Source organism: Protopterus annectens, chromosome 8.part0 (assembly GCF_019279795.1).
Source record: "Protopterus annectens isolate FY-2018-M chromosome 8.part0, PAN1.0, whole genome shotgun sequence".
In the NCBI taxonomy this organism is placed as follows: Eukaryota; Metazoa; Chordata; order Ceratodontiformes; family Protopteridae; genus Protopterus; species Protopterus annectens.
The window spans coordinates 838175324-838187685 of NC_056741.1; the positions used below are offsets into that span (position 1 = coordinate 838175324).

General features: G+C 41.2%; 1 protein-coding gene across 1 annotated transcript in view; it reads left to right on the forward strand.

Moving 5' to 3' along the window:
• Positions 1–12362, forward strand: part of TBC1D25 (TBC1 domain family member 25) — a 312334-nt gene that overhangs the window by 124539 nt on the left and 175433 nt on the right. The gene's annotated exons all lie outside the window — the stretch shown is intronic.

The window sequence follows — 12362 nt, forward strand, 5'->3', positions numbered from 1 at the left end:
ATGTTATTGTTGTAAGACTTTCTATATTTCATAGCTTATAAGTGGATTGTGTCTAGATCTAGTGATGTAATTGTCCCCATTTCTCAGGCCTCATTAGGCTAGTCTTCGAGTATAATACCCCCTTTGGCATGTATCTGCCCAGACATATGCGATGATTGGAATGCCCAGAGAGATACCTTACTAAATGGAGATGAGACGTAAGCATGTCCTACATGGTCTGACTCTAAGCCCTGTCACTGTAGTCTGTATTGTACAGACTGCTAAGAGGTGACGTGTCTATCATACAAGAAATCCACTAACCCAGTACTGATGGATTTATTGTACATCACAAGTCAAATGGCATCAGGAATACTCTATCTAGGGATATTAACCTCTTCTGCAACATCAGCAGAACTGTTTGGAGGGATGGGTATCTCAATGTTGCTGCTCTGGAACAGACTTCCCATCCACATAAAACAAAGTTCATCCCTCTCCATATTCAAGCACAACTTGTATCTATGGATGGGAAACAAATGGAAAACTTACCCCAGGCCTGCTCCCCAGTACTACCGAAGGACAGAGGCAGCTCCTAAATGCTTTATTCCATGCACAGGTCCTCTCAAATTATCTGTGGTATGATTCAGGTTATTCTCATTGGGTATAATATATAATTATTGACCATGGGATGGGTAAAGCCAGTCTCTAATGAAATGAGATGGGTAATTCGAGCACAGAAATGGAAACTGGCTAGGCTTAAAATGGCATGTAAGGTCAGCTAGCCTAGTACTTGCCTATGAACATGAATTATGCATGTTTATTTACACCTGGGATCACCAGGTATATGCATTTTGTAGATGAGTTGATGTATTCGATCATAAGGGACTCCATTGTGAGATGCACTTATGTTCCACACGCCAGGCTGATCAAGTAAAGAGTCATGGTCAGGGGGCTAGGATCTGATAGATCATGCATGCAGTCAGGTCACTGAAACAAAGGTACCAGTATAACTCCTAGTCCGTGTGGGTGTAAATTACCTGAGATGTACTTCCCTGGCATATATGAAGTGAGCTCTTGGACTTGTGTGTTCCAGGCAGGTATAAGCCTAGCATTGAGCAGCATTCTACCTTCTCCAGGGATAATCCATGAACATAAACAGATAATAATTGACTTAATTGGCTTTATTTTGTATTGTTCACAGGTTGTACAATGTTTGTATGCCTGGGAGGATCTGGACAGACTTTGCTGCTTTGCCATGGATGGGTCTGCACCTGTCCCTTTTAGGCTTGTGTGTGTTGACTAAAATCTTATCTTCCTCTATGGTGACTTTATTTTTAGGCATTTTTTAGATTTGTCAGGCAAACAAGCAAAGCCTTTATAAGAGCATCTAAAAGTTACTCTCTAATGCCAGGAACCTAAACAAGAAACTCCACCTGTAAGCTGTCCTCTTCCTGGAGAATGTAGACATGTGTGCAGTTATTGAGAGTTTTTTAAAGCCATGGGGAGCACCCCAGCAGGGCTGTAATGCCTTCCACGCATGTGGGCCACCTACTGTACAGGAAGGGAGTAAAGGTGGAGGTATCTCAATTTACATCAAAAACCCACACCTCAAGACTGATCAGTCAGTATGATGCTCTTAACCTTCTACAGATCCAAATTGCCATAGGCAAAGTCCCATATCATATTGCATGCTATAGGTTCCCCTGCATAACCTGGAAACTCGTTATACATATTTAAATGTACTGGAGACACTCCCACTGAAACCAACACCATATTCATAGCCAATTTTGACTATCCCACTAAAGAGTGGGAGGCATAAATGATGCCTGATATGCATGCCCAGATCTTCCTGGACTTTAGTCCAGTGAAAGTTTTAGCTAGTCCGTATGTTTCTACCCCTCGTGGGCATTCTTGACCTAGTCCTCACAAACATGGTAGAATTTTGTGCCATCGCTAATATGCTGTCCTCAGTGGTCAGGTTGGACTATAAACCTGTATCCTTTGAAATGAAGTGGAGTCCCAAAACCCAGCTAAAGCTGGAACTTGTAAGAATTTTTTTAAGGCAAACTTTCTACCACTAAGTTGCACCTTGGGAAAATTCCAAGCCCCCCCCCCCCCCCCAAACCTTGAACATTGTGCTGCCTTTGTAAAATTGTTCACAGAAACAACATTTAATCATATTAATAGCTGAATAGAAACAGTTGGATCCACTCATAAAAAGCCCAGGACTAACTCGAAAAAACAAGCCACCTTGGTGGTGGTCAAATAACAAAAAGAAGAAACTCGTGGCAAAAATTAGGAGGTGGAATGCCCGACAGGATAAAAACTCCCTAATCCATCTAAACAAGCAACTCGGGGCATATCAAGTCTACAGACAATAAATTTGAGGTAAAATAGCCTCCCTGGCCAAGGACAGTTGCAAAGTTTTCTTCATCTATGAACGCAATCTCAAAGGCAATACACAACAATGTACTAAATTGTAAATTGAGCCACTTGTGTTGAGCTAGAAGATATAGAAAATATGTATCTGACATAGTTAGCTTCAATTTTACTCCCCCCGGACACCTCCAGGAAGTGCCCACAACCATAACTCCCCCAACTGCTACTAGGGAACAGGTCATCAAGGCACTCTCCAAGGTCAAGAATGCTGCATCGATCTGCCCCCAATAATATCTCAGGATGCCTTCTTAATAATATGAAACATGAACTGTTGGGCCTACTTGAGTCGATAAGCTTTGTGCCAAACAAATGGAGGACTGCAATGATTATTCCCCTGCACAAGGATGGGCCATCCACTGTCGACCCATAAGCTTGACTATTCTTTCCATGGCTTTATGTATTAGTCATTTATATGTTAAATGATGACCTAGGAAACCCACAGACATTAGATTAAACTCAGTTTGGCTTTGTCAGGGGCAGATCATGTCTTCTCAGCCTGGTGGACTTCAAGAAGGTCACTAAAGCAATGGAGGAAGGCTAGATAGTACAAACTGTCTACCTCGATCTGTCCAAAACTTTCAACACAGTACCTCACTTGGGCATTGTAAACAATCTTACTGAGTTATCCAATGTAGAAAAATATGGGAGGCACCAGACCAAGGCAGGTAGGAATAAAGTTCAAACTTAATCCACAGGCAAGAGGCAGACATCTGATGAAGTAGCTTTGGCTACGAAAGCACTCACGATGGTCTGTCTCTTGTCTGTGGATTAAAATTTAACTTTATTCCTACCGCCTTGGTCTGGTGCCTCCCATATTTTTCTACATTGGATACTAAGTCTTTTGGGGGACCAGTTTGCCTGCACCACAGTGTTGCTTTTTCTTTTTCTATTGAATCTTACTGAGTTATTAACCCCTACATGACTTACTGGATAGACAACTGCCTCACAGAGGTCCCGAGAAATTATAGGATAGGGTACCTCCACAAAAAGGCCGATCACTAGCGGAGTGTCTCAGAGTTTAGTGCTGGGGCTACCCCTGTTTGGCATTTATGCCTCTGAAGTCAAGGCTAGCATTAAGGGCCTCTGACTGACCAAGTTTGTAGACAATTGCAAGTTAGGTCCAGTCATTGAATCTCCTGGAGACACAAATACCCACCAAGAAGGCTTGACACCAACTAATAACTGGTGCTGGAGGTTGTCTTAAAACACAGTGCCAGGAAGGGAGTAACAGTATTTTTTGGCAAGACAACCACCACTACAATTGACTACATTGATGTACCTGTAAAGGTAAACCCATTAGTTAGGGATTTGGGAGTACATGTCAGCAAGTTTTTTGGCCTTTGACCATTGTGCGTCTACAGTAATAAGGAAATCCTTCAGTGCTGCATAACTTATAAGCAAGGGTATGACATCCTTTTCCAAAGATGTCATTGGTCTTGAGGGCAGAATATAGTGGAACAGTCACTGAGTACAGTTACTCCTTCAGCATGTACCTGACCAGGCATATGCAACAACTGGAGCATCCACAGAGGTTCTTCACAAAAAATGCATAGTTTAGAAAAAAAGTCCTATGCAGACCTCCTCAAAACCTTTTACAGATACTCTGTCTCCTACAGATTGCTAAGAGGCGACCTGTGCATGGCCTACAGAGTATCCTGAGGTCCAGCCTTAATGGACCTGTTGCACATATGTAAAACAAATGACATCCTAAATACTTGATCCAGGGACTTAAACCTCCTCTGCAACATAAATGGGACATGCTGAAGGGACAGGTATGTGTCTCAGAAACTACCCTTTCCCCTGAAACAGGCTCCTCATCCATGTAAAGGAAGCAAAGTTCTACCAAGCACTTATTCAAGTGAAAATTGGATCTGTGGATGGGGAAATTGTAAATTTACCCCCAGGTCTGGTACCTATGTCTGTATTAGAAAAAGCTTTAAATGCTCAACCACTCATGCCTGAGTTTGTAACCCCTCCCCCCCCCATACACACAAAACCTAAGATATCAATGCCTTTCTAATATTTCTGGGAACCATGGCTAGGCTTACAAAGGCCCTTAAGGGTCATTAACCTAGTATTCTCCTATGATCCTATGAGAAAATTTCTTTAAATTTGTTATAGTTACTGAGATATGGTCCTTTTTGCTACAAACCAACAGCAGATGTCTGTAACCATTTGTGTGCTGTTTGCCATTCAGATCTCAAACATTTCTATACATTTTGCATTTTTTTCAAGCCAGCAAATTCTAGTGTACCTTAAATTTACTTCATTAATCTGGTTATATAAAATCAGAACTACAAATGCTGTTTTTTCCCCAGAAGAAAACATTTGTTTATCGTTGTATATCCTTTTATATGCTTGCATCATGTCTTTGCTTTTGGTGGTTGTGTGTCATTGGTGCTTAGCAGAAATGGATTTCTGCTTGAGGTACAGTAAGGGATGAAAGCAGAGGACAACTGATCACAGTAAAGTGATCTTTGATAGGAGTAGGGGTTAATGTATAGTGGTTGAGGTATTCATGATACATGGTTTCTCCTTGGGCGACGTGTCTTTTGGTGAGTGGAGGAGTGTTATGTTTGCAGACTTGCTGTCATGTGCATGAGTGCTGGCCTTTGTCTAGTTAGCATATTGGTATTGGTTGTATATAGCACTGCAGTATTTGTTTTTCCATACAAGCTGTGTATGATAAAGTGTGTGGTGGGGATTTTGTTTTTTTGAATCTGTCATAGGAGAGGTGTTGACATTATTTTAAGAAATTTGTTGTAATAGTTGATGTGGTGAAAGATGTATGGTTCATTATTGCTACATACCAGCAGTACTTTTTGTATAGCTCTTTTAACCTTCTTTTGTTTGCCATTTGGTTCACAATAAATGTGTGCATTTTGCATTTTTATTGCCAACAAACTGTGTTTCTTAAGCAAATTATTAATGTGTTCTTATAAAAATTGCCAAAATAATAGACCTTTGTTAAGGAGTGATATGTGCTGTTATATGTAGTAGCATAATGTGCACAATTTTGCTTGTTACAGTTATTTCCTTTTTATTCTGGAATTTGTATATCAGTGGTGCTCACCAGAAGCAGTTATTTCTTTAATGGCAGTCTAGGGACAAAAACCAGCACAAGTTCTGGGGAGCAGTGCAAGCAGTGGAATGTACAGGATTTGTTACTGAAGAGTGGGTGTTATGAAAACTATCTTCCATCTCTGCATTAATAACTCAAAAATGCATTGTGATGCTCTTATTTTGAGGCTCTGGTAAGTTGTGGGTGTTACAAAAATTTATACCAAGTACATTTAAAAGAAACTGCTAGTATTAACTTTATTGTAGCATTGAGACTACTATCTCATGAATTGTGTTCTACGTTAGAAAATAGGGTGATATCTGCAAGCTGACAGGTTAATGATAGATGTCCTTACATTCACTGCTGCAGTATTCTTAACATATGGGTTTCTGTGCTATGGAACCCCAATGTCTGGCCAGTCTACCAAAGATTCCTGTTGCTTTAAATGTACACAGAACGTCACCAAAATGCTCTTTGCATAGCGTAGGGCATAAAGGTGACGTTCAGGCCTACCATAGTCAGAACTTCTTTGCTGCCAGTCCGAATGTATCTTTTCACAGTTAGTCTTTTTACCTGCATCCGTTTTCTGCCAGTTGAGCGCATTTTCATTCTCCAGTGACTACAAATGCCTGTTTGCTGACTTCTTTGCAGTTGCAGATAAGTGCCTCATTGGAGTTTTTGTTTTTTGTCTTGTCGTCTTTGTGTGAGTTGCTCAATGCTGGTTTGGGCTATTCTTCTATTAAGGCCCACTTATCAGCTATCTCTACTTGTCTGCCTTTTTCTCCTCCTTTAGCTTCTAGATTTGAGATGGAACAATTTCTTAAAGGTATCCTTAATATTAGACCTCCAATGAAGCCTCTTCCTCCTCCCTGGAATCTTAATTTGGTTTTGGAGAAGTTGACTCGGGCTCCTTGCAACATTGTTCCTGGAAGACTGTTTTTGTTAGCTCTTACTTTTGCCAGATGGATGTCCGAGTTACAGGCCCTTATGGCTTGGCCTCTTTTTTTTTGATCTTTCATAAGGACTCTTTTATGCTTAAGGTGGTTAATGAGCTGTCACTTAATCTGCTTACTTTTTTGCCACTCCCCAAAATGACAGTGAGTGGGTGCTGCATACTTTGGACATGCATTGGCGGTTCAAGGTTTATTTGGATAAGATTAAGGCTATTAGAAAATATGATCGGCTATTTGTTTCTTTTCATCATAGATGTTTGGGACTTGCTGTATCCAAGTAAACTGTTTCTTCTTGGATTTCTAAGGCTATTTTATTTTAACACTTTTCATGGGAAGAGCTTTCCCTCTTAAGTCAAGGTTTATTCTGCTAGAGCTGTGGCTTCTTCTGGTGCATTTTTTAAGGGCTTGGATGCAAATTCTATTATTGAAGCAGCTACCTGGAATTCTGTGCATACCTTTTACCAAGCACTACAAGTTGGATGATAGCTCTAGAGCTAGGGCTGGTTTTGCTAGTGCCGTTCTTCATGGCTTTTTAGGGGACTCTTCTGGTCCTTCCCCCTCCCTAGTTTCCTCTTGAACTTTGGTACTCTCCCATATGTTGAATGTAAGGACATAGTACAGTTCTGTAAAATCTTACCATGATGGTAGATGTCCTCATCTTCACTGCTGCAGTATTCACTCCTTCCCTCCTTCCTCCTAGTCCTTTGCATTCCTGGATGTATAGATTACCTCTCGGGTTCCTACTGTGGCAATCAGTTCCGACTGTGGTAGGACTGAACATCACCTTTATGCCCTAAGCTATGCAAGGATTGTTTGGGTAACGTTCGGTGTACCTTTAAAGCAACAGGAGTCTTTGGTAGACTGGCTGGACATCAGTCTTCCACAGCAGGGAATCCCATATGTTAAGAATATTGCAGAAGTGAAGACAAGGACATCTACCGTTATGGTAAGATTTTACACAACTATAGTACTCCTATAGTGAAATGGCGCTGTTGGATGTATAGGTGTCAAGTTACTGGAGTGTTTGGAAAAGCTTATGAAAATTATGAACATTTCCTTATTTGTAGTATTACATAAAGTAGTGTAGGATACCGACCGACATGTTACTGTTTTGCAGACACTGGGTGCTGAAAAAAGTGATACTAAACACATACGGGTAAAAAACACAACAAGAAATGCAAGTATTTATTTTAGGCACGCTACTGGACCTAATATTGATATTGAAGTCTCATGAACAAGTAGGGTCATGCTTTAGGAAACAAGATGGCATCAGCATGCTCATAGTTATCCACCATGAAAACAATACCATGGGATTTAGAGAGCTCATGTTATTGCAGCTTCTTTGCAAAATATGAAATATTTGATGTTTCTACTTAAGACTGGAATACTGTATTGCTGTGTTGGTTAACTAGCAAGCAGTGAGTGCTTGAACAGAAATGTTGCTACACACACTTGGGGTAGTAACAATAACATAACCACAGGTATAGCTGTTTTTTGAGGTATAATGTACTAATGTTAACACTATTCTAATACTGAACCTAATGTATCAAGAATGATAAATTGTGAATCAGGGAATAAGGTGGCATCTAGAAACAAACATAATTTGTGGATGTACAGAATGAAACAGCCTGGGATGTTCAAGGCTAGAGCTGTTAAGGAGCACTTGATTAAATGTCTGAAGGGTATATAATTTCTATACATACCTGATATATTTATATTATTACTTCAAAAATGAAGCGCAGTCCTTTCTTTGAGATGTACATAAGCAGCTGGTGTTAGTCAAAAAAAAATTAAATATTGAGGCCAGCATAAGAACATTCAGAAATGCACACATTTGTGTGTGGTAAAGCAGTTGTGAATATTAGCAATGTTTAATTTTTATTTGAACTGTTTTTAGTGACAAGCAGTCTGTCAACCATCAGCTCCCCATGATCTGCTGGCCCACTATTCCTCATAGAGTGAGTTATTTCTAGCCTATTCGTTCCCCGTGAGGTAAGAGACTATCATGGAGCCATCATCCTGGCAGCCATTAGGGCATTATAGGTAAGTAACGTGACCCCCACATCTTGTGATGATGTGAGCTCTATCTGATATGGAGGAGTACCTACTCCTTGGCATGCCTCCCCAAAGGCCACAGCACTGGCTTGGATGGTCCCAACCCCACCTCTCCCCTTTTGGAGCCTGATTTCAAGGGAGTAGTCTTGTGGCATGTCAGGGCATCACAAGTAGAACAGCCACCACAACCTTCCCTGGTGAGTACTCTGACATAAATTGGGCATATCTCACTTCTCCCTTTTCTGACTCTTCAGCTTCTCGAGGCGCTAATCAAACGAACAGTATCTGGGTTACTGTCAGAACTTTAGCCCACTGCGCCTCAGAGCCAGTTCAGTATTAATGTTGTAATAGCTATACAACCTGCAGGTGAATAGTTGCTGCTGTTTTACATGCATCAAGACAGTTTTGCTAGTGATAATTACTGCCTAACGTGTAGAGTTTTGTCAACTAATATTGCTGTTGTGGAATATTGTAAAAATATGGTATGCATAATTTGAATACAGTGTACTTCTATCAGAAACCAACACTGTACTATCCACTCATGTCATGTATCACTGGAATGCTCTTGAAGGCTTGGATCAGTGCTAACATCTCATTCAGTTTTGTGTAATTTCCTTAGTTTTGTCTTAGAACTTTACAGAAATCTTACCAGTTGTTTTGGTAATACTTGGTAATACTAGTAAACGTTGGCAACTACAATTTTTCTTTCATAAATTGACAGTATAAAATCACTGACAACAATCTTTTGGTGCTAACACTAGTGTTTAACCCGTTGATGGAGGAAGATTTTTTGGTGTTTTGCATTTTTCTTTGCAACGCTTACTGTTTTTGAAATATTGCAAAACATATGAAGTGAGCTGTCAGTATAGGGTTTGGAATAGGATGTCTCAAGAACAAAGTGGTTTCCTTCCTTCTGAAACTTCAAGAATCAAGGAGATTAATTAGTCCGCTGCTGCTCAGGACTCCGAGTTAAGGATGGGGGTATTCACATCATGTGTATACCTGGATAATTGTCTTTTTGCCTTTTGTAGGCCCAAACACAACAGCACAGTTTAGACTGTCTAAAAATTACCTTACACAGTTGTGGTTTTCCATAAACCTTTCCAAATTTCCTACTTTTCCAGTATAGGATGAACCCTCCCCAAGGATAGGTTTCTTTCTATGCAGACCTTCTTTCTGCAGCAGACTGTATGACAGCCAGAGATGATATGAAGGTTCTAGGATATATGGTATCCACCATACTTCTGGTTCCTCCAGCTCAGTTGCATAAGATAGAGGTTCAATAGCTCTTCAGAGCATCCTGGATCCAGCACTTTCATCTCCTTGATGTGATGTTTCCCATTTTGCAGTGCATTCAGAAGGATTTTTTTTATGGTGGGCAAAGTCTGTCAAATTAAGAAACCTTTCTGCTGGGAAGAACCAGTCCATTTCCTGATTGCTCACTTTGGGAATGTCTTTATTCCAGTTGGATTGTTCCCTCACACAGAAGAAATTATAAACTAAAGGAGATGTTAGTTGTGCTCTCAGCCCTCAAATTAAACTAGCAGTGGAGACCTTGTGCCTGCACCTCAACATAAGCAATCCCATAGGTATGTGCTACTTAAGTGTTGGTGAGGGTAAAGCCATCTCCATTGTTTAAACTGGTTCTGCATTTGTGTAAGGTAGCAGCTGAATTCAGTGTGGAACACATGGCCACATAAATACCTTCCTAATGTAATCAGTGTGTTTTTGTGGAACCCTGGATGGAAACCGTACAGACAAGTGTTCAAGTGGCTGATAGCTAGGTGGGGGCTATTGGAAATTATCTTCCTTCCCAGCCAAATAAGCAGTTCCTGATTTACTCCACTATGCTCACCTGCAAAGAAAAGTGAATGATAGATGCCTCCTGAATTTTTTGTGGATCCGCAAATTCAGTTGGTAGGTACAGGTACCAAAATGTCCCCCTCTGTGGTTCTGGACACGATCTAAAATAGTCTGCTGTTTTAACATGCTCCTTAATAGCTCCCAAATAGCTCCCAAATAATGTTGTGCATGTGACTCTAAATTTTGTTCAAGATACATTTCTACGTTATCACCAGCATTAAAAGTTTATTTTTGTTGCCATACTTTCCTATTTTTAACTAAATCTCACTTGTGTTTTTGTGTAATAACTCATTATTGCTTTACTGCCATATCTGTAAGTACTGTAAATTATCACAGATGTACATATTTATTTATTTCCACAGTTGTAAATGTTGTGATAGCTTGATACCTGTTATATTTATGTAACTGATACTTGGGAAAGCTGTATGTGTATTCTGTAGTGTCATACTTTGTAGAGATTTTTCTTCCTGGGTCTCTGCTGAAAAGGGTCTTGCATGTTCCTCTTTGGCCTTCCCGGTAAATAGATGCAAATAAATAGTCTTCAGTGGCTGCATAAATTCCTGTATGCCTTCTCAGTAACTCTAAATGTTCTTAGTGTTTCACTGTTGCAGTCCTGACTTGTGGGATTGCCCACTGTGGAAGCCCTTGGCCGGCCCAACTACTAGATTAAAAAAAAAAAAATCTCCTCCTTTGGCTGGTGGATGTCTTATTCGATGTCAGTAAGCCTTGGTACATAAGGAGCCAGCCGATGCCATGTTATCGGTCTTTTCTTGCTTTTGGAGCCCAAAGCAGTATTTCAGTGCGTCGATCGATCCAAAACAGAGAGAATTCAACTGAAAGCAAAGTACCCCACTGGGGAACTCTCTCTTTTCTTGACTAAAACCCATGTCAGATAAGGTTAATAATTGTCTCCACTGTGGTAAACAAATCCCACACCGAGACTTCCATTCACTGTGTGTTACCTGTCTAGGCCTTGATCACGATGTTCCTAATTTTCACTTTTGTGCCCGTTTCAATTCTAGGACTGTCAGGTGTATGGCTAAGCTCTTAGCTAGGCATCTTAGTCTCCCATCTACTTCATGTATTCCAGTGGCATCTGCCAGTTGTTCTAAGGTAGAGTTCCCTAAGCATTGAAAAGATAAAGAAAAAAGATCCAAGCTTAGGGCCTCTGACAAAAAAAAACTACTGTCCATCTGCCAGTCTCCCAGGGCTCATTATCGCTGAAGAAGGTGAGGCGCTTTCATAGGCCCCTCTTGGGACTGAGGTGGCTGTGTAGGCTGCTGTTGAGACCCGTTCAGAGTCCAACATGCCATCGGGTCCCTCAACTTTTGCACATGACTGGTCGTGCAGTTTGTCGGTTGGATCCAGGGTCGCTCAGCAGATCTCTGCTTTCAAGGACTGTTCTCTTGTAGGCGGATCTCCTATGTGACTTCAGCTGGCATCCGCTTCCAGTGAGGCTGGCGTCAGGCATGCGGACATCACTAGGCCCAAGGCCAGTGCTCCTAAGAAGGGTTCTACCTCGGGCCCTATGCCTAGCCTTACCGGATCCCATGCACAGGGATATCAGCAAGATCTGATTTGGAGTCTTCCCCAGGGAAAAGGAAGAGGAATCTGACTCCTCTGAGTTTTTTTTCTGAACCTCCTGAGGACGAGTGTGATCAAGAGGAGTCTGTATTTGAGGAGGGTCCCTACCTTACATCCTTTGAAGACTCAGATTCTGAAGAGAATCTGGCCTCTGCTTCACCTCCTGAGGACATCACCTTTGGGAAGATCCTCCATGAGGGAGCATTTCCAGTGAGAGGCCCAGGAATACTCGCAATCTAAAAAGAGGGTTAGAGAGTTCCTTGACCTGCCAGAACATAAGCCTTCAGCTATCCCTCCTGTGTTGGCTGTTGTAGAAGATGTTTGTATGGATTCTCTTCCTCCAGCCCCTCTAAAACCTGACTGGTTTTACAGGGTGTCAGATTCTCGTGAGTACCTCCTTTAAGAATCCTGCTGCTGACCCAGAGGTGGTT